At 50.4% G+C, this 23,848-nt stretch overlaps 1 protein-coding gene across 2 annotated transcripts in view; it reads right to left on the bottom strand.

The window, feature by feature from the left end:
* ELOVL1 (ELOVL fatty acid elongase 1) overlaps window positions 1-23,529 on the bottom strand; it is a 228,062-nt gene extending 204,533 nt beyond the window's left edge. Inside the window, exon 1 of one of the 2 annotated variants that reach the window (XM_069642437.1) lies at window positions 23,244-23,529. The gene's annotated coding sequence lies outside the window, so the exon portion shown is untranslated. Of the gene's footprint in view, window positions 1-22,953; window positions 23,028-23,243 lie in introns of those variants that run through there. The other variant, XM_069642436.1, reaches the window with a different exon arrangement.
* Between the last annotated feature and the right edge of the window lie 319 nt (window positions 23,530-23,848).

Raw genomic sequence — 23,848 nt, 5'->3', positions numbered from 1 at the left:
CAACAGCCAAGACCAAAGGCCCACTCGGGCAAATGGACAACTCCAAAACCCAAATCGATTCAGTCATTTTCAGCTTCACTGACCATCTTTCAAAAACTATTGGATTGGTGAAAGCACCACCTATCAAACCAACAAGAGAGGGGAATCTTTCAGGTCAAATCTCACCAAGACCTGGCTTACGCCTGGCGCAACAATCAAGAAACTCCATAGACCAGCATGACAGCCTCCCTGAAGCTTGTAACACGATTGAGGATAACATGACAAAAGAAATAGGTCACTCAGATAAACAGACTCGAAGTCACTCTGGTGGGACTAGAAACAGTAACTGTTCCATAACATTTCATCCCCGCCCAAGCTGACCATCTCACCACTCCCATCTCCTAGTGAACACAAGGCACAGAAGCTTTATGCACACTAATACCACATTAACCTTGACCAAGCCAAGCCAGAGCTCGCACACACCCACCACCACCCAAGCCAGAAGCTCACCCGGTCTCGCAGCACAGTCATTTAAAAGGTCTTGGGTATGTCCCTTGTCTGAAGGCGAGAGCCCAAGTGCCACTACCACAGACTGCATAGACCCACACCAGCACTCTGGTTATTCTGTCCTCCACATATCAACACTCCCTCTTTGTCACACTAAGCCTGCAATTCCCAGCCCCCAGGAAAAACGTCAGCACTGCACGAAGCAAGGCTTCTGTATTACAGTGCACAGTAATGAACGATGTGAAAATGTAATGGGTTTCTGTACTCCGCTGAAAAAAGAATGCCCACCCAGCACCCTTATAATTCTGAGGGCACTACTGTGGGTAACGGCATTGAAGTAGCCAACACTGTGCGAGGCAGTGCAGCAGAGCCTCTCCTTGGACAGTTTCTTGGTAGCCACCTTGGCTACAAAGTAAGTGGACCACCAGGAGTGGCTGGAAAAGAACTCTTGAGAAGGCAGAGGCTGGTCTTACTCAGCTGTGATAATGGAGATGCATAAGAGTTGCCCAAGGTCTGGCACCGGCGCCACCCATCCCCGAGCATGAAACAGAGTACAAGCTGAGAAATATTCAGTAAACCATCAATGATCACGCAGCCGCCCTGTAGATTCCAATAGATTGTGCGACACAAGTAGGGGGGAAAGTAGTTTGCATTCACTTAAGTAGGACAGGTTGCAGAATACCCAGACAGGGTCATTCAAGAAGCATGAACATGGACAGGCAGGGAAAGGTTGCAGCATACACGGGCAGGGAATAATGAATGGTGGCATGATGCAAGACATGAAGAACGCTAACAACCGAAGTACCGCCATTACTTACACCAAACCCAGCAAGGCCTCAATTCTGAAATAATGCAGTCCGACAAAATTGCTTAACACGAAAAACACAGCCTCACAATGTTCGGACAGTAGCCCAAGCACCAAGGTTAGCGTGCCAAGAGGAGTTCTACATAGAAGCTAAAACAGAACCAGATAACATTTCTCAGGGAGCACAACTTGCAACTATCAAAGTCAGTTAGTTTCAGTTGGTAGCAGTGAGAAATATAGATATCCTTGAATGCCAGGCGCAAGTAGTTACCGTGCCAATTGACTCCATAATGAGTGCATACACAGCACCCCAAGTGGCTATCGAAAAGAAAGCTCACACATTAGGATAGAAGAAACTACCAATAAATAGATAAAATTGAGCTCTGACCAAGTGACCAAAACAAAAGTAATTTATTCCAGGCCCAATTAGATAGGTCACCTGTCACATCCTTAGCAAATCGAGACACAGACGAAATGCCATGGCCATGAACAGACTGGCAAATAAGGCCTCAAGGCAGGGAACAAGAAGGGAGTAACTTCTTTAAACTGGCTCCTAGTAGTTCTCCCACCGCTCCTTCCTCACCACGTACCTCAACTGCCAGATGAGCAAATAGACAGCCAATCAAACCCTGGTCTTCTAATAGACTAGTGTAGTAGAGTGCCAACCTACAGCATGTTAGAAAATGTAATATATATTTTGCAGACAGGTGTATCTAAGAGGAGTTATTAGTCGTGAAAGAATCAATAGTAAAAGGTTCACATATAGTTAACAACTATACGTTCTATATTCCACTAATCAAGTGAGGAAGCAGAACTTTTTTATGCTGACTATTAACTATTACATCGACTAGGAGGTTTTCTTGGGTTAAAAACCTTTTCCTTACACCATTTTGAGAGAGTCTTTTGTCCGCTCTTGCTGCTTAAAGATGCAGTTCCTTCCACATTCCCAGGCCTAGTGGAGTGCCCTGGGGTCCACCGGGCACAGGACACTGTCTTGCTGTCGGAAACTAGTGCTGTGAAGGCCTACTACAAATCCCGATAGTGGTAGCAAAAAAGAATCAACGTGTGAGGACAGAAGCTCTTCCTTCTGAAGGGCTCGAGCTTAGTGAAGAGACAGTCAGAAAGCACCTCGAAGCCTTTGGTCTAATCTCCAGGCACTGGGTGGTAGAGCGCTGAAGGGGCGAACGTGTGGTGTGGCACCACTGCTGGCAGTCACCAGTGCGTTCGGCGGGCCCGTTCCTGGTGCAAGAACAGAATGTGGACAACAATGGGTGACCAGCGGACAGGGCAATGTCGGACCTGAAGATGTGCACCCACAAACGAGACCGCAACGCCTGTGCTTCAGATTCCACGATGCAGTGAATGGAGCTAGCGACCGAGCAAACTAAACAACCAGAGTTCGCGAATTTTAGGTTTCCTGTTAAGCGCAAGGATGGTATCATGGAAGGCTCAGTTAGGGTGAGGGCTGGGGCAGAAAGCTTTTATGTCTCATGAGCGGTGTGAGGCTTCCAACGGGTATTGGTGGGCGGGGGGGGGGGGAAGAAGACCAGCCTTCAGAGAAAGGAGCCATTTATTTACTGCTGGCGCTAAAGAGGAAGGAACCTGCCACCAGGGTCACAAGCCGTTGCACATTTACGATGTTTCCGGTCGGTGTGATGACTGTACATCAATGTAGGCCACTGTGCTGAAGAGCCCGGCTAGACCCCGGAAACTGCACCCTGGAACCCGGGGCCGGGGCAGAAGGGCGAGGATTCCCCCAGAGCAGCGGTGCAATCAAACGACATTAAACGTATTTGGATTATTACGTGGTTTATTTTTGTATTTTGTGTTGCAGCCCTAATTATACGGATGGAATATGTTTTAAATGCCCCTGCTTTGAGAGGCATGTGTTACACGTGGGCCTGCCCATCTCTGCGCCTCGCCCATGCCACGGGCATGTTACACGTGGGCCTGCCCATCTCTGCGCCTCGCCCATGCCACTGGCATGCGTTACACGTGGGCCTGTTCATCTCTGCGCCTCGCCCATGCCACGGGCGTTACACGTGGGCCTGCCCATCTCTGCGCCTCGCCCATGCCACGGGCATGTTACACGTGAGCCTGCCCATCTCTGCGCCTCGCCCATTGCACTGGCATGTGTTACACGTGGGCCCGTTCATCTATGCGCCTCGCCCATGCCACGGGCATGTGTTACAAGTGGCCCTGTTCATCTCTGCGCCTCGCCCATGCCACGGGCATGTGTTACACGTGGCCCTGTTCATCTCTGCGCCTCGCCCATGCCACGGGCATGCGTTACACGTGGCCCTGTTCATCTCTGCGCCTCGCCCATGCCACTGGCATGCGTTGCACGTGGGCCTGTTCATCTCTGCGCCTCGCCCATGCCACTGGCATGGGTTGCACGTGGGCCTGTTCATCTCTGCGCCTCGCCCATGCCACTGGCATGCGTTACACGTGGGCCTGTTCATCTCTGCGCCTCGCCCATGCCACTGGCATGCGTTGCACGTGGGCCTGTTCATCTCTGCGCCTCGCCCATGCCACTGGCATGGGTTGCACGTGGGCCTGTTCATCTCTGCGCCTCGCCCATGCCACTGGCATGCGTTACACGTGGGCCTGTTCATCTCTGCGCCTCGCCCATGTCACGGGCATGTTACACGTGGGCCTGCCCATCTCTGCGCCTCGCCCATGCCACTGGCATGCGTTACACGTGGGCCCGTTCATCTCTGCGCCTCGCCCATGCCACTGGCATGCGTTACACGTGGGCCCGTTCATTTCTGCGCCTCGCCCATGCCACTGGCATGCGTTACACGTGGGCCTGTTCATCTCTGCGCCTCGCCCATGTCACGGGCATGTTACACGTGGGCCTGCCCATCTCTGCGCCTCGCCCATGCCACTGGCATGCGTTACACGTGGGCCTGTTCATCTCTGCGCCTCGCCCATGCTACGGGCATGCGTTACACGTGGGCCTGTTCATCTCTGCGCCTCGCCCATGCCACTGGCATGTGTTACACGTGGGCCCGTTCATCTCTGCGCCTCGCCCATGCCACTGGCATGCGTTACACGTGGGCCCGTTCATCTCTGCGCCTCGCCCATGCCACGGGCATGTTACACGTGGGCCTGCCCATCTCTGCGCCTCGCCCATGCCACGGGCATGCGTTACACGTGGGCCTGCCCATCTCTGCGCCTCGCCCATGCCACGGGCATGCGTTACACGTGGGCCTGTTCATCTCTGCGCTTCGCCCATGCCACGGGCATGTGTTACACGTGGGCCTGCCCATCTCTGCGCCTCGCCCATGCCACTGGCATGCGTTACACGTGGGCCCGTTCATCTCTGCGCCTCGCCCATGCCACGGGCATGTTACACGTGGGCCTGCCCATCTCTGCGCCTCGCCCATGCCACGGGCATGCGTTACACGTGGGCCTGCCCATCTCTGCGCCTCGCCCATGCCACGGGCATGCGTTACACGTGGGCCTGTTCATCTCTGCGCTTCGCCCATGCCACGGGCATGTGTTACACGTGGGCCTGCCCATCTCTGCGCCTCGCCCATGCCACTGGCATGCGTTACACGTGGGCCTGTTCATCTCTGCGCTTCGCCCATGCCACGGGCATGTGTTACACGTGGGCCCGTTCATCTCTGCGCCTCGCCCATGCTACTCGAAATCTACCCCAGTCAAACGTAAACAAAATTGTAGTCATGGGAATAGAATGTTTCCTGCCTCCAGTATAGAAATGCAAGCCCTTAAAATGGCAGGTGGAGGCGTCAATGGTAAGGTTTTAGTCTGGGATTTTAAAGTTGATATACATATAGTTTAAAGTATGTCATTTAACAGGTTTTATCAATATTGTTGAACACGAGATAGCTTCTTTCTTGACAATGCTGTAACATTTTTTTTTTTTACAACAAAAAATAGAATTCTTCCCCACCTGCCCCCAGACTGCTTTATTACAAGCGACTCACTTGGGGGCTGAGGGATCCTGGCATAACAGCATCTAGGTATGGAAGACTCCCTGGTACAGTACATCATGCAAGTAATCCTGCGTTAACCTTGATTACCACGTGGAGATCGTTATTGACCCCCACCTCCCCACCGACTATATCAGAATGTCGAGAGCGCAGTCAATAACTGCTGAGATTGACTGTATTGTGAATATCCTGTCTTCGAAGTAGACATGGAAACCGCATGCAAAGCCGGTTTCAACAAGATGCTTCCTCTCTGGGAGGACATTTTTAGGGCTGCACATGAAAGAGCAATCCTTTGAAAATACTTTCCCTTTCGAAAGCCGTTTACTTTCACTTGACACTATGTGCACACTCATGTCCTGTTCAGCAACACTGCAATTAAAATGCTTCATGACAACCATGTAAATGAAATACTACAAAACAAAACACATTCTTTTTTTATTGAAAGTTGTTTCAATCAAGTAAACTTGATTTTTTCAACAAATACAATTACAAAATGTTGTTAAAAATTCATTACAATAACTTAAAGCATTTCTAAAACGAGAAACAAAAATAAAGTATATTTGACAATTCAACAAATCAAAAACAAAAACAACTCTTCTTTTAAAGACAGTAATGATAATAAATGATAAGATATCCAACCTTATTCAGAAATTAAGTACAAAGGAGAAATGCATATGACTGGATCGATCTCTTATCTATCAATCTTAAACTGTACAAGAAATTCAGAATGGCATATCTTAATGACTGTCTATTAGTATAAAACAACAGGTCCCACAATCTGTCACTAGTGGGTATGATGTAATCCATTAATAATGGTTTAAGATACTTGATTCTTTGCATAAGTAACGCAGGACAGTCTGAACACAGATGTTTCAGGGTTTCTGGAGAGACCTTACAAAAACGACAAAAGCGCTCGTGCTCAGATATTAGTTTGCGTTTATATAGTAGTTCATTGGTTGGCCAAAGATTCAATCGATAGCGCAGGAAATCATCACGCAGCCGTGAACTGGGGAACATGATTAAATAACTTTCAATTGTACCATAACGTTTCAGATTAATGGAAGTATTTATAAAAGTCCGATATTGGATACACGCAAGTCGCGTCTGTATCCAATCGTACTCCCATAATCGTATTTTTGCTCGGTTCGGATTCTCTAGTTATAATGTTATTGAGATCCCGGTTTCACTGATAATTTCCTGCTCTTTAAGACTCCAGCTAAGAGGAAATACATCCATTGAATGTAGGAGATATTTCACAATGATTTTAATTAAACCAGATTTGTCATCTGCCATAACACATTTCCTATAGAGTGAACAAATTTTCCATTTGCAAATGGCATACAAAGACACTAGTCCCAATTCGTGTCTCACGATACACACCGGATAGGAAAGTGGTAAGGGCAAGACTCGTTTCCAATAACGTCCCTCAATGGCAGTCCAGTAAATATAGTTTTTTTTTTTTTCAAGGATGCCTCAGTTCCATAAGTTATTACTGGAACAATCTTTTGCTTGTAATAAACAATTGTCGGGACCAAAGAGAACTTGCAATACTTAGCCTTGATCAAACTGGCCTGCAATATTGCTGATATGACCTTTTGTTTTACACAATGATCATCAGCGTTGATATTCGTAACCAAAGTGCCTAGGTATATGTATGATGGTACGGTTTCCAAAGTTGTACATTGTAAGGGCCATTGATGATTAACACATCGTTGTTTCCTCGTGCCGAATTGAATTACCTTGGTTTTTGCTATATTGACAGTTATACAATTTTCCATAGAATACCGGTCCAAAGCATTCAATAGGGCACAGAGGCCATTTGCAGTTTGAGAGTAATACCATGTCATCAGCATATAGCAAATGCCTAATTTGGATATCATTAATTTTTGGAGAATCAGTAATGATTGAGGAAAATATTTGTCTTACATCGGAGAAATTGCTGACACCAAGATGCAGCCCTGTTTGAGGCCATGTGCAGTCTCTATTGGTTCCGACAATAGACCTTCATTATTCAATCTAATCTTTATGGAGGTAACCATGTGCAGCTGGATAATCCATGTCAGGATAAACCAAGGACAGCCTTTATCCATGAGTTTTTTTTTATATTAGCTCACGGGGAATTGCGTCAAACGCCATGCAAAAGTCAGCGAAAGCCATGTATAATACTTGGCACCATTGACGAGCATTTTGAATGACAGAGTTTATTGTGATCACATTGATGACAGTGCCTAAACCAGGTAGAAACCCTGTTTGAAATGGATCCCGTAAATCACTCGAATCGAGCCAGAGATTGAATTGTTTTAAGACAAGGCGGGCAAAAATTTTGGCCAGGCAATCGAGAAGGGCGAAAGGACAATATGCAGTAGGGTCAGTCCCATCACCCTTTTTAAAAATTGGCACAATAATTGAGCGCCTCCGTGAGTTGGGGATTTCACCAACATTGAAGATGTGCTGAAAAATTTCGAGGAGAATAGATGCCCATTCATGAGGGTGATCTTTGAGCATACCATTATGTAGGCCATCAGGGCCAACCACTCTTGACCGGCTGAGATTTTTAATACAATCTAGTATATCTACATGGTCTATTCGAAAGTCATGAGATGAATTTATAATCCGTAACCCCCATAAGGGATCTGGAAAAGAGGAACGATATAGGATGCTGAAGTGCTCACACCATTTTTCATTTGGGACTGCAGACGTAAGTACGGCAGTCTGCAGTCTATGGGTGGCTGCATTTAAGCAGTTCCAAATGCCACTGGTAGATTTGCGGAGCATCTGTCTCAACATATCCTCTCCATCTTTCTGATATCGCAGGCACTTCTGGCCTTTCAGCCAGTGTCTATATCTGGCTTTCAGGAGCCATTTCAGTGTTGGTCTATTAAGGGCTGGCTCGTCCCTTAGGTTACGTATAGTTTGCCTTAGATTCGTCTTTCTTTGCTGAAGTTCAACATCATAACTATGTAAGTGCTTATGTCTGATGCTAGAGTCAGGCATTTTGATTTGCATCATGGTGACATAGCACTGGGGATCCTTAGAAGACGGAGCTCTATGGGAATCAATCAAGTCCTGTTTAAACTGATTGGGTCGTTGGATTCCAACGTAAGCGGGTGCCGCTATTGTTCACTTTGAAAGATTGTGGATAGGTGTTTTGATTTAGTAGTTGTTGCCCTGCTGGAAAGTCAAAGTGCATAACGAGTTTATTATGGTCACTCACTGATGAAGATATGACATTCATAGACTGCACCTGGGATAAGCATTTCTTATTTATATAGATATAATCTATGAATGCCTGCCGCGAGCCACAAGACCAAGTTGCACGGGCGGGTACATCACCAGCCACAGTATTATTCACCATAACATTCCCCCTTTCTTGCATCATAGTGCACCACATTTGTTCTTCGGGCCTATACCTGCTATTGACCATTGGTAAAATGTGTAGGTTTAGATCACTGAAAACGATGGAACATACGATACTAGTGTCAGCAATTATTGTATCCAAATGGAGGGTCAAATGCATAAAAAACATCTCAGCTGATAAATTCTGCCTGCTCCAATACATGTTGATAATAGCTAAGCTCGCCATACCCAGAGTTAATTTTACTGCTTGAAAATACGGGGATGAGGAGGGGGTACTGTACAACGGCAAAACCACTATCATGCTTAACTGCTAGAAGCAAGCCGCCAGAGGGGCGCCCCATGGATTTTTTGACAGCATTAGAGGAAATCATTGTATGCGAAGCACAGATTGGGGCAGTCATAAGCCATGTTTCCTGCAAGGCTACGATATCAAATCGATAAGTCACTTATGGCTGAATTTATAAAGTGAGTGTAGCCTCTAGTATTCCAACACAGAAGAGTAACAGCCTCTTTTCTGGGGGTTAGTTATGATTGACCCACATACTCTTGGGATCCCAAGGCTAGGGATGCATGATGAGTTAGGCTTCGAGAAGTGTCGTGCCGTTTTGACTGATACGTCAGAATTTGAACTTTTTCTGTTTTGTCAGTGATTGGCTGTGCCACAACTCCGGGTTTTTTTTGTTTGGTACCAACTTATAAAATTACCATGCGCCTGATTATTGTTTCAATTCGAGAAGGTGTCGCAGGTTGTGTGGAGCAAGAAAATGGGACACTGGTAACCCCGACCCCTTGGAGCAAAAGTTTAAAAGACTTCTCCACACCTCAAAAAAGCGCCACACTGAGTATTTGTAAAGAGTAGGTTGGTTTATCGTATTAAATTGAAAATGACCTTTACGGATATCAGTGATTGGCTTGATATCTTGGGACAAAATCAATCCCAAGTCAAATAATGACATTCGCGCCTGCCATAGCATATTGAATACTAGACCTGAGCGTACGTGTATCTTAATTTCTGACAAGTCATCTTGGTTAACAAACTATGAATTCGATGTCAGTGGTGGATAGATCTTTAAGAGTTGCAACATCCGCACAAATGTTCAATATGCTCGATCTGTTAAGAACATATGTTGGAAAGGGTGCTGCACGACACTTCATATTCAATGAATAAAATTGTGGTTTACCAATGGGACACAGATTTTGAGGATTTGCAATTAACTTTTGCATACGTGTATCACAAGGCATGGGTTTATTTGTGACAAGATTCAGCTGATTATTTGGTATCTTAGGGTTTTGATGAGACATATTTGTTTTAAGAGAGATAGCTGAACAAGTTTATTTATGTACCTGGCTAGTGGACAAGTTCAGAAAAACAAGATTCGATAGATTTGATATACTCTCTTAGATCTTGTTCTGAAGTTGAGAATCGAGTGGCAGATTCTGCATGCAAGTCATGAGTTATTATAGGATTCAATGTAGAAATCGCTTGCATCTGTAGATATTTTGCAGAATCAGTTATAATAGCAGCACATGGTCAACATGTGGGTCAGTAGATATACATGCAGTAGTAATCTGAGGAACGAGGGTGGGTTGTTCAATTTGACTCATAGGTAGCTGCACGGTTGGATTCATCATGCCTTGTGTTGGATCTATACACGATGGAAGAGTTAATTGTGAGGTCGAAGGGAAATGCGCAGTATAAGCATTAATCGAGGCTCTTATTTCTTCTCTTAGTTGTAAGATAATTGATTCAACATGTGCGTTGGAACCTGGAATTGGGACTCTTGAATCGGGTGGCATAGCCGTACCAGGGCCAGACTTAGATTGAAACATGGACAGAGACAAAGCTGAAGAGATGGGAGCCTGCTTTGCTAAGGTTATGAGATCATTAAGTGGTTGATATGGTATTATCGGTGGGATCGCATTGGTTAGGACTTCAATGGTCGATGACACTAAAGGTTTTTCTAATCGAGATGGAATTTTGATACATTTTCGGGGATTATCGCTTACTTTTGAGCAAGGCTTTGCTTTTTGCACAGCTTTTTTCATTCTTTTCCAATCTTTCCTCGAACAACGAGAGGTACAAGATTTGGATGAGGAATTGGACACAGCTGGTGCAAATAATTCAAAAATGTAGAGTTTTTAGGAGGCAATTTAGGGTCTGGGATTACTGTAGATTTGCTTGATGATTGTGTAATATCAGTATCAGTCTGAGGGGCTGGGGGATGACAAGCATTAGTTGAGCTTGATGAAGTAATGGGCTGGTCTTTCTCACCCATTAAAGTGTTCGCGAGTTGAGAGCACCTGTTCTCCTGCATCGGATTGGCAGGTTCTGTGGTCATTAAGTTGATAGAATTTGTAGAAGTAATGACAATAGGATTTCTATTGTCAACTAAAAAATCCTTATTGAAATATTGTTCTATGAGCATTGATTGGCGAGTTACCTTGTTGTCTAATGCCGCATACAATTTCGCAATGGTTAGTAATGCAGTGTTCATCGCACTTAAGGTGTTATTCAGAGCTGGGGCCTCCGGGAATGAGAAGCGCTTGTCCTGAGCTCTTTGTATAAAAAATTCTGATGTCTGGTCGGCTTCTCGAAATCTTGTGCGAAGAGGAGTGGGCACTATAAAAGAAGGCGACTCATTTACAATGTCAGTGTGGGTTTTATCCAGTATAACTGATGCTGGGGAATTAGGATGAGTAGATTGGGGAGAAGAAGAGTGGCAGGTATGATGGTAGTATTATGTGAGAGATCTTCCTGTAACTGCATTAGATCCCCTGTATTTGAACACATATATAACATCAGATGTGGGACAAGAAGAGTTGTTGGACAAGTTCATAAACTCTAAAGCATCATCATCTACTTTGCCCGTTATGCGAAGTTGTTCGTAGGCTTGACGTAATTGCACTTGGGCAGCCACCGAGCATTGCGTGGGTTCCATAGAGATGCCTGGAGTTAATGTGCTCTGCGGAATGCTATTGATGTTTGTATCCGTAGCCAAGTTGGCCAGTTCAGTGCAAGAGTAAAATGAAGGGCTGGTTAATTTCGCGTGGGCATCAGCATGTAGTTCGCCTGCAAGACAGGCGGTTTCCAAGGTTGTATCTGTGACTTCTTCAACAGAACGCTTACTTGCCAAACTTTCGAGATTGGTGTGGATTAACTTCACTCCAGTGGGGAGCAAAGAGCCTCTCGGCGGACCGACGTGAGGATCGGGCACGGCCACTGTAAGCTGTGATTCTTGTCCCCCACAGGTGGCCGTGGTTGGGGGAACCATTGATGCCCCTCCAGGCGCGACAGGCAATGTCTCGCCTGGAGGGCGTCATGAATACGATGGCAGCATACATCAGAAGAAAGGGACTTAGAACGTTGATGCTTAGAACCGGTGGGGATAGCAATGAATAAAATTGACTGTTTTAAAGAGGGACCGGCCGCTGTACTAAGGTGACTCGCAATGCTTTCCGGCATGCCGGTTTTCAATGTGTATTTATGAGCTACCATTGAGTTTACAAAGAACAAGTAAGTTGCACTTCTGATAACACTTGCGCAATATGGGTTATGGACCTGCTTGTTTAAAAACATTTAAAAAATCAAGGTGGTGCTTTCACCTGCGCTACTTCACTAAACACCGCTGCACTTCACCACTAATAGAATTTCCTGTACAATGCGACCACTCGAAGCGCTTAACAGACTCAAAGCATCTGGAAGGGATCAAAGAGGGAATACCTCTGCAGTCTCCCATCCGGTTAAGACACCACCAGCACCTAACATCCAGCGCCCTTTCCACCAACGGGCTTACCGCTGCAAGGGTGTCTTGCTTGCCGTTATATAGAAGTCTAAATCCACGTGATTAGTCATGTGACAAACTCAGTACCGCCTCCTCCAGGAAGCGATATACACAGCAGCAAGAGCTACAAGGCTCGCAGTGCTGCAACTCACAGTCTAAAATGCCGTTAATGTAAAAGCAAGCGTTCGTCCTCCAAATGATCAGACACGCTGCTCAGGCTTTTTGCTTGCCGTTATGTAGAGTCTAAAACCACGTGATTGGTCATGTGACAAACTCAGGACTGCCTCCTCCAGGAAGCGATATGCACGGCAGCAAGAGCTACAAGGCTCGCAGTGCTGAGGCTGTCACAGGTATTTCAGTCTAAAATGCCGTTAAGGTAAAAGCAAGCGTTCGTCCTCCAAAGGATCACACATTCAAAAACACACATGAAAACACATTCAATTTACCAACTCAGGTTGTCAATTATCACTCTTAAAGTTTCACTTCAACACCAAAACATGAATTGATATTGCTATCATGTGCGAATAGCCTTGTTAAACACAGGTGTCATTATTATGTGATAATGACCGGCCACCCAGTTATGGCCCGGGAGATTAGGGCCATTTTGGAAGGACACTATGCAACAACTTGTAATAACAGATTGATGACTGGAAGCCTGGCATGGTTCCGCCAAGGCTACTTCCTGTCAAAAGCAAACACAGGAACACATTGGATGCCATGGATAATTGAACTGAAATTAACCCATCTCACCCCAACAATCTCTTTCGTCTCTCCCCCAATCTCTCCCTCCCTGTAATCCCCACACACAATCCCTCGTTCCCATACAATTGTTGGGGAGAAGACAGGTTCTCCCCAGAACCCTAAGTGGTACAGAATATGGCACATACGCTAGAGCAGCGGGGAGGCGAGTACAGACAAAGAGGGTCAAAGAGTGAAAAATCTCTGTAATGCATGCATTAGGAGTTATAAAAGTCACGCAAATGCAAATGCCATCTTAGACAAATGGAGCCATCCTAGAATGTAGGCACGACCGCAGCAAATAGTATTAGGTGCTTGAATATCAGGTGCTCGCTTGAGCTAAAAAAAAAAAAAAACCTGCCAGGGGTTGATGCCACAGCTCATGAACTCCTCCATTGTTCCAAAGACTTACAGGCCCTTGCACACAGGAAAGAATGCGTCCTGCAAGGTCATGAGAAGGGAGCAGCACGCCTCTTGGCAGTACCATCCTGCGAGACAGATAGCACGGCCTCCTGCCCCCAATGATGCAAACATTGGAAATACTGCTTTGAAATGCTTTCATCCCAAGACCCCCGCATGCCATAGCACCACCCAAACCGACCATAAACCTTTATACCCCCCAATAGATCACCAAGATCAGAAGGCAAGGCTATCACACCTTCACAAGTGAGTCACGTGATTTGTGCAGCGACGTGCAGGGTGGCGTCTAAATTATAGCACAAACCGAAGGTGGAGGATCTTGGGAGTTGCTGACCTGCCTGGGAACGAGTTAAGTGAATGAGTTAGGGTGACCTCCACTCTCCCGCAAGCCCATCCATGTATCTGCCAGGTGTAGCGTAGTCATGCTAGAATAACACTGCTATCACTAGTGTATAATTGATGGTTAGGCCAACCCACACCGGATGACGAGCCCAGCAGTGCCCACGTGGGCGAAGACGGACAGATGAAGTTTGTCCAATGACCTGGTATCCCATATGGAACAGCCGCTACACGCACATGTACCACACACTAGGGATTGGTGAATTGTCCCATCTGCATAATTAGTGACACTGTTCGTGCCACACAAGTGGACGAGGGCAGAACATTCTGCGGCAGCAGAGTTCCTTGTTGGCGCTTTTCCTTCTTGTATGGAAACAAATACTTGTTAACCTTGCAAGAGTTTCTTGCGCCTTTTTCCCCCAGCTGGTTGCATTTCTTCTGGTGTGAGCATATAGGGGGGTGCCTTCACAATTCCCCACCACCACTATCCCCCTCTACAATCTTTCTCTCCTCCCGTGTTGTTGAGTGATGCGCACTGTGGCCTTGAGTTTACTTTCACACAAGGAGTAGCCTCAGGTGAACAACGTCTGGTTGCCAAATCCATCTAGTTTGCTGGAGTTGTTGTGGAGTGGCAAATATGGATTCCAAGCAAGATCATGCAGAGCAACAGAGGTTCGAATCCCGGATCCGGGCTCAGAGACCTAACACGTGTACGGTATTACGTGCGTTATAAAAAAACTATTAAAGGAATATTGGCCCTATACGCGTGCTCCTAGTGTAACCACGTGTGCCTTCAGTTACTTGGTTTGCAAACAGTAAAGTCTTTAAACGCAAGCATTGTCACGGCAAATCGTTTTCTTGTGTGTGCAGACATTTGACAGGCAGAAACATCACACGCACACAGCATTCAAACCATTTTCGCGCCGCTGCCATCTTATGCTCATTATAGCAGTGTACAAAAATCCAGAAATAATGTTGGTTTTGCCAATTCTCGTTTTTCAATAGACAGGCTAGTAAGGTGGCAGGGAATCTGGAAACGGCTTTCTACACGACCTGTGCACTCGGAGCTCATTACCGAGTCACCCCGCGACCCCTGCCCTGTCAGTTGGAATGTGCGACCCCTCCTCCTCACCCCCCCCATGAAAAGAAAATGGCTCCAACTCCACCTGGGCATGGAGGAGGCGGCATGAGCTTCAGAGAACAGCTCGAGGTGGGACAAGGGCCTGAAAAGGTGCCGCATCAGTGGAGCAGAAGAGAACTGCTCGGTGTGAGGTCAAGGCGCAGAGTTAGAGGTTAAACAAGAGCCCGCCTGGCCTCCCAGAACCGGATGTAATGGCATAGCACATGACCGGCCATGACCTCGAGTAAAACCAAAGCCTGCTCTTTGGATGTGGTCTCTACATGCGTGCTCAGGAAGAGACTGTAAAGGCACCTGTGGGCTGGGCATCACCATGCAGACCCTGGACATGGCAGGGCAATGCATGCGTGCTCACAAGAGACTGTAAAGGCACCTGGGGAATGGGCATAATCATGCAGACCCTGGACGTGGCAGGGCAATGCATGCGTGCTCAGGAAGAGACAGTAAAGGCACCTGGGCATCACCATGCAGACCCTGGACGTGGCAGGGCAATGCATGCGTGCTCACAAGAGACTGTAAAGGCACCTGGAGGCTGGGCATCACCATGCAGACCCTGGACGTGGCAGGGCAATGCATGTGGGCTCAGGAAGAGACTGTAAAGGCACCTCGGGGCTGGGCTTCACCATGCAGACTCTGGACGTGGCAGGGCAATGCATGCATGCTCAGGAAGAGACTGTAAAGGCACCTGGAGGCTGGGCATCACCATGCAGACCCTGGACGTGGCATGGCAATGCATGCGTGCTCACAAGAGACTGTAAAGGCACCTGGGGGCTGGGCATCACCATGCAGACTCTGGACGTGGCAGGGCAATGCATGCGTGCTCAGGAATAGACTGTAAAGGCACCTGGGCATCACCATGCAGACCCTGGACGTGGTAGGGCTGGTCAATGCATGCGTGCTCAGGAAGAGACTGTAAAGGCACCTGGGGGCTGAGCATCACCATGCAGACCCTGGACGTGGCAGGGCAATGCATGCGTGCTCAGGAAGAGACTGTAAAGGCACCTGGGCATCACCATGCAGACCCTGGACGTGGCAGGGCAATGCATGCGTGCTCACAAGAGACTGCAAAGGCACCTGGAGGCTGGGCATCACCATGCAGACCCTGGAGTGGAGTGGCAGGGCAATGCATGCGTGCTCAGGAAGAGACTGTAAAGGCACCTGGGCATCACCATGCAGACCCTGGACGTGGCATGGCAATGCATGTGTGCTCAGGAAGAGACTATTAAGGCACCTGGGGGCTGGGCTTCACCATGCAGACCCTGAACGTGGCAGGGCAACGCATGCGTGCTCACAAGAGACTGTAAAGGCACCTGGGGGCTGGGCATCACCACGGAGGCTCTGGACATGGCAGAGCAATGCATGCGTGCTCAGAAGAGACTGTAAAGGCACCTGGGGGCTGGGCATCACCATGCAGACCCTGGACGTGGCAGGGCAATGCATGCGTGCTCAGGAAGAGACTGTAAAGGCACCTGGGCATCACCATGCACACCCTGGACGTGGCATGGCAATCCATGCATGCTCAGGAAGAGACTGTAAATGCACCTGGGGGCTGAGCATCACCACGGAGGCTCTGGACATGGCAGAGCAATGCATGCGTGCTCAGAAGAGACTGTAAAGGCACCTGGGGGCTGGGCATCACCATGCAGACCCTGGACGTGGCAGGGCAATGCATGCGTGCTCAGGAAGAGACTGTAAAGGCACCTGGGCATCACCATGCACACCCTGGACGTGGCAGGGCAATGCGTGCGTGCTCAAGAAGAGACCGTAAAGGCACCTGGGGGCTGGGCATCACCGTGGAGGCTCTGGACGTGGCAGGGCAATGCATGCGTGTTCACAAGAGACTGTAAAGGCACCTGGGAGCTGGGCATCACCGTGCAGACTCTGGACATGGCAGGGCAATGCATGCGTGCTCAGGAAGAGACTGTAAAGGCACCTGGGGGCTGGGCATCACCATGCAGACTCTGGACGTGGCAGGGCAATGCATGCGTGCTCAAGAAGAGACTGTGAAGGCACCTGGGGAATGGGCATAATCATGCAGACCCTGGACGTGGCAGGGCAATGCATGCGTGCTCAGGAAGAGACAGTAAAGGCACCTGGGCATCACCATGCAGACCCTGGACGTGGCATGGCAATGCATGTGTGCTCAGGAATAGACTGTAAAGGCACCTGGGCATCACCATGCAGACCCTGGACGTGGTAGGGCAATGCATGCGTGCTCAAGAAGAGACTGTAAAGGCACCTGAGGGCTGGGCATCACCATGCAGACTCTGGACGTGGCAGGGCAATGCATGCGTGCTCAAGAAGAGACTGTGAAGGCACCTGGGGAATGGGCATAATCATGCAGACCCTGGACGTGGCAGGGCAATGCATGCGTGCTCAGGAAGAGACAGTAAAGGCACCTGGGCATCACCATGCAGACCCTGGACGTGGCATGGCAATGCATGTGTGCTCAGGAATAGACTGTAAAGGCACCTGGGCATCACCATGCAGACCCTGGACGTGGTAGGGCTGGTCAATGCATGCGTGCTCACAAGAGACTGTAAAGGCACCTGGGGGCTGGGCATCACCATGCAGACTCTGGACGTGGCAGGGCAATGCATGCGTGCTCAGGAATAGACTGTAAAGGCACCTGGGCATCACCATGCAGACCCTGGACGTGGTAGGGCTGGTCAATGCATGCGTGCTCAGGAAGAGACTGTAAAGGCACCTGGGGGCTGAGCATCACCATGCAGACCCTGGACGTGGCAGGGCAATGCATGCGTGCTCAGGAAGAGACTGTAAAGGCACCTGGGCATCACCATGCAGACCCTGGACGTGGCAGGGCAATGCATGCGTGCTCACAAGAGACTGTAAAGGCACCTGGAGGCTGGGCATCACCATGCAGACCCTGGACGTGGCAGGGCAATGCATGTGTGCTCAGGAATAGACTGTAAAGGCACCTGGGGAATGGGCATCACCATGCAGACCCTGGACGTGGTAGGGCTGGTCAATGCATGCGTGCTCACAAGAGACTGTAAAGGCACCTGGGGGCTGGGCATCACCATGCAGACTCTGGACGTGGCAGGGCTGGTCAATCCATGCATGCTCAGGAAGAAACACTGTACAGGCACCTGGGGGCTGGGCATCACCGTGCAGACTCTGGACGTGGCATGGCAATGCACGTGTGCTCAGGAAGAGACTGTAAAGGCACCTGGGGGCTGAGCATCACCAGGCAGACTTTGGACGTGGCAGGGCTGGTCAATGCACGTGTGTACACGGCTCTACTGTAAAGGCCACTGGCACCGGGTAAGTGCCCACCAAATAACGCATTAGGTCCGAAAAATGACCCTTCAGTTCTGGTAACCTGTGACCCAGGTCAGGGTCTTGGTTTCAAGGAGGGCCTCAAAAATATACAACCAGCAGACCAGAAGATTGGCGCTATCATAACTGCATCCACCAAACGTGCATGCCAGCGCAAGGCATCACACTGGCCGGTGGCGCACACGAATGCTCCTTGGGAGTGGAGGGCGTGTCCACTGGACCCCCACTGCACCCTCCTGGTCCAGCCGAGGGGCCGACTTGCTTGCACCCATGCCAATGACAGCAGCGCCAACACCATGCCCAGCGATGACCCTCCCCACTAGTTCAATGACTCGCTGTCTCAAGGATGTGCGAGGCCTTGCAGGGATGGGGCGCAGGTCTGCTCGGCTGCTAGCCAGCTGTGCTCCGCCAACCAGTCCTTCCAGCTAAGGGCACGACTCAGATGTGACACTCCCACAGGACTATCTAGGCGGAAACCGGTCCGGACACGTTTCACGAACACGCACCCCAAGTATACGCGATTGGGGTGTCGACGAGTCAAGCAGGTATGTCTAGAACCACCACTACCACTCACACCCAGCGCACACCACCCTTCCCCTCCCAGGTAGAAAAAACACCTCCTCCTGAATTACACGTTCCCACCCGAAGGAGGCAGGGAGAAATTATCCCAACTCGCATCCCACACCCTCCCATAACGCTAAACAACCCCGTGTGACCTCGAACACAACTCCGATCTCACAGCAGGCGTTTCCCCAAGGCACACAGCAATGTAGGACTGCTGAAAGCGCCCCACGATCCCAGACCCCCTCCCCCTCACCAGGCTATCCCGATTACATGCAGACAACACCCCACCCAATAGGAAAGCCATGGTCCCAGAAGCACGGCACCTACACCCTCTGCAAGATTGCACCCTGAAGCACGGCACCTACACCCTCTGCAAGATTGCACCCTGAAGCACGGCACCTACACCCTCTCCAAGATCCCCCACACACCCTCATCACCCAGACCCACGCAAACCGACACCCACCACAACCTTTCCATATCACCTACACCCATCACCCAGAAGCACGCCAGAGACATCCCCACAACCTTTCCATCACCTACACCCTTTCCAAGATGGCCCCCCATCACCCAGACACATGCCACCTACACCCTCTCCAAGATTTCCCCCACCACCCAGAAGCATGCCGACACCCCACAACCTTTCCACATCACCTACACCAATCACCCAGAAGCACGCCAGAGACATCCCCACAACCTTTCCACACCACCTACACCCATCACCCAGAATCACGCCACCTACAGCCGCCACAAACGTTCCACATCTACACCATTAGCAAGATTGCCCCGTCACCCAGAAGCCCGCCACCAACACCCCCACAACACCTACAGCAAGATTTCCCCATCACCCAGAAGCACGCCAGACATCCCCACAACCTTTCCACATCACCTACACCGTCAGCTAGACTGTCCCATCACCCAGAAGCATGCCACCTACCCCCACAACTTTCCACATCACCTAGACCCTCTCCAATATTGCCCCATCACCCAGAAGCACGCCAGACATCCCCACAACCTTTCCACATCACCTACACCGTCAGCTAGACTGTCCCATCACCCAGAAGCATGCCACCTACAACCCCACAAACTTTCCACATCACCTACACCCATCAACCAGAATCACGCCACCTACAGCCCCCACAAACTTTCCACATCACCTACACCCATCACCCAGAATCACGCCACCTACAGCCCCCACAAACTTTCCACATCTACACCATTAGCAAGATTGCCCCATCACCCAGAAGCCCGCCACCAACACCCCCATAACCTTTCCACATCACCTACACCCTCTCCCAAGATTTCCCCACCACCCAGAAGCACGCCACTGACACCCCAACGTTTCTACATCACCTACACCGTCAGCAATATTTCCCGATCACCTAGAAGCACGTCACTGACATCCCGCATAGCATTTCCACATCACCTATACCGTCTGTAACACTGCCCCACCACCCAGAAGCACGCCACTGACACCCTTCCACAACCTTTCCACATCACCTACACCCTCTCCAAGATTGCCCCATCACCCAGAAGCACGCCACTGACACCCTTCCACAACCTTTCCACATCACCTACACCCTCTCCAAGATTGCCCCATCACCCAGAAGCATGCCACCGACACCCTCTGCAAGATTTCCATCACCCAGAAGCACGCCACCAACACCCCCCACAACCTTTCCATCACCCAGAAGCACGCCACCAACACCCCCCACAACCTTTCCAGATCACCTACACCGTCAGCAAGATTGCCCCATCACCCAGAAGCACGCCACCAACACCCCCCCACAACCTTTCCAGATCACCTACACCGTCAGCAAGATTGCCCCATCACCCAGAAGCACGCCACCAACACCCCCCCACAACCTTTCCAGATCACCTACACTGTCACCAAGATTGCCCCATCACCCAGAAGCACGCCACCAACACCCCCCACAACCTTTCAGATCACCTACACCGTCAGCAAGATTGCCCCATCACCCAGAAGCACGCCACCGACATCCCCACAACCTTTCCACAATACCTACACCCTCTCCAAGATTGCCCCTTCACCCAGAAGCATGCCACCTACATCCCCCACAGCCCTTCCACATCAGCAAGACTGCTCCATCACCCAGAAGCACGCCACCTACACCTTCAGCAAGATTGCCCCATCGCCCAGAAGCCCGCCACCAACACCCCTACAACCTTTCCACATCACCTACACCCTCCAAGATTTCCTCCATCACCCAGAAGCACGCCACCTACACCCTCTGCAAGATTGCCCCATCACCCAGAAGCACGCCACCGACACCCTCTGCAAGATTTCCCCCATCACCCAGAAGCACTACACCTACACCCTCTCCAAGATTACCTAATCTCCCAGAAGCATGCCACTGACATCCCCCACAACCTTTCCACATCACTTACACCGTCAGCAATATGGCCCCATCATCCAGCACACCACATACACCACCCACAACATGTCCCCATCACCACGCCACCTACACCCTCTCCAAAATTGCCCGATCACCCAGAAGCACGCCACCGACACCCCAACCTTTCACCATCATCCAGAAGCACGCCACCTACACCCTCCGCCAGCTTGTCCCATCACCCAGAAACACGCCCCCTACACCCTTTGCAAGCTGCCCCATCACCCAGAAGCACGCCACCGACACCCCAACCTTTCACCATCATCCAGAAGCACGCCACCTACACCCTCCGCCAGCTTGTCCCATCACCCAAGAACACGCCCCCTACACCCTATGCAAGCTTGCCTCATCATCCGTAAACACATCACCAACACCCCAACCTGCACAATCTCTCCCCCTCACCCAGAAGCACGCCACGACATTCTCCGCAAGCTTGCCCTTCACCCAGAAGCACACCACCGACACCCTTCAAACCCCCCCCCCCCCCAATCATCTAGACGGACACCACCGACACCCTGCGCAATCATTCTCCCTCCCCCCCCCCCCCCCAAATCTCCCAGAAGCACGCCACTGACACCTTATACAACCTTTCCTCATCACCCGGAAGCCCACCCCGACACCTTCCACAACCTATCCGCAGCACCCAGACGCACGCCACCGACACCCTCCATGAGCGGGCCCATCATCCATGTGGCCCCTTCCCCCCGTTCCCTTTCTCCACCCCATTCCTGCTCTAGTCTGATCTGGAGAAAGTCTCCAGTTGTCTCCAGCGGCGAGGCACGTGGTCACAGCCTCCCCCCTCCTTCCTCTTGGCTGGGCTGTCAACTCTTCCCTCCGCCCCGGGCTGCTGCTCCCTCCCCCACCCCTCTCCGTGAACTTCACCAGAAGGACAAGCTGTGCACGGATTGCAAAAATGAGTGCAAGACACTGTAGCCAAGTGCACACTGCATCTCTGTGTGTGCCACAAGTCCTGACAAAACACCCTCACAACCATATCACAGACCTCTCGCTCCATGGCATAAGCCCCCCCCCCCCCAACCCCACCCCAGGAGGCTAAACAGGAAGTGACAGGCGAAACCTGGCAGCTGGAAAGTTAACCGTGCAGACACAGATTCATAGCACACACACACAAACACAGCCCCAGCAGACTTCTAACCCACATCATGCCCAATCCAGCAACACGTACATACTTCCTGCACTTCTAAACCTACTCCCCCACCCACACAGACACGTCAAAACTGTGCAGACACAGAAACCCGCACAGAAAATGTAAACGTAACTCATCCCCCTGCACACAAACCAAATACTCAGCTCCACACACATCACATACATACATACATACAAGTCTGAACACCTGACACTGCAAACATTACCCCCACACACATCGCAGGCACACAAACTCTGTGGACGCAACTAAGAAGGATTAACCCCGTTGCCTTCAAGGGGAGGGGGTTGAATCACACACGAAAGCATCTCTCACACAACAGGTTCCAGAAACACAGAACAAAAACAGGCCCACCCAGAGCGAAGAGAAATTACACAAGCGGATTATTCAACACCGCTCCACAACATACTGCACACAGGCCCAACTACCCACTCGGCAGCGTGGGACCCTCCACACGGGGCAGGCTACTGCGCACACATACTCACTCACAGGGGGTCTCGGGCGGCCAGTTCAGATGAGATCCCACCGCTTTCAAAAGCCTTTCTGTGGCGGACCAGGAAGCGGAGGGAGCGCACACCCACAGTCACAGCAGTGACGCAAGTCACACTCACAGTTACAACAGGCATTCCTCGCCAACACACAAGAGGATGTAAGCACACCACAACGGCCCCAAAGCCACACAAACCCACCCAAGAAGTGGTTACTCAAAAGGTGTCCTTTGGGTTTCTTGTGACACACTCACCACCGCCCCTCCACCCACACCCGTGGGGGTAACTCACCTGGGGGTTCCGGGGAGCGGGGTCTGGAGAGAGGCAGGAGGCGCCGGGCACCGGCCGGAGAGAGACCGAGAGAAGGAGGCCGGGTGGGAGGAGTGAGGGAAGTGAGCGCGGCGGGCCCCACCCTGCCTGACTCACTCAGTCACTCTCTCCCTCCCTCCCTCAGAGCTGGGCCCAAGAAGCGGGCCCCACCCTGCCGAGCGCGGCACCACACCCAGGGGGGAAGAGGACGGTACAGGGGGCTGGGAAGTGAGGGGTGAGGATAGGGAAGCAAGGGTGAGGCAAAAGGAGGGTAAATGGAGGGGCAAGAAGGCTGTAAGCAGAGGGAGGAAAAATAGGATGAATGCTTGGGTGGGTGTAGGGAAGAGAGCGATTGGAGGAAAAGGGCCTCCACCTGGGGGAAATAGGAGGGGAGGTTTTATGTAGAGGGTAGAGGAGGCTGGGGGGAGGGTAGCGAGAGGCTGGAGGGAAGGGGCAGAGGAGGTAAGTGAGCAAGGAGGTACGTACAGGGAAAAGGATAAAGGTTAGGGCTGGGGAAAAAGAATGGGTGAGGGGAGAGGATGAGAGGGACGGCTAGCAGGAAGTAGGTGTGGGTAGTAGACGGAAAG

Source organism: Ambystoma mexicanum, chromosome 1q (assembly GCF_040938575.1).
Source record: "Ambystoma mexicanum isolate Mex_15411 chromosome 1q, UKY_AmexF1_1, whole genome shotgun sequence".
Taxonomy (NCBI): domain Eukaryota; kingdom Metazoa; phylum Chordata; class Amphibia; order Caudata; family Ambystomatidae; genus Ambystoma; species Ambystoma mexicanum.
This window is presented reverse-complemented; position numbering and strand designations above follow the sequence as displayed.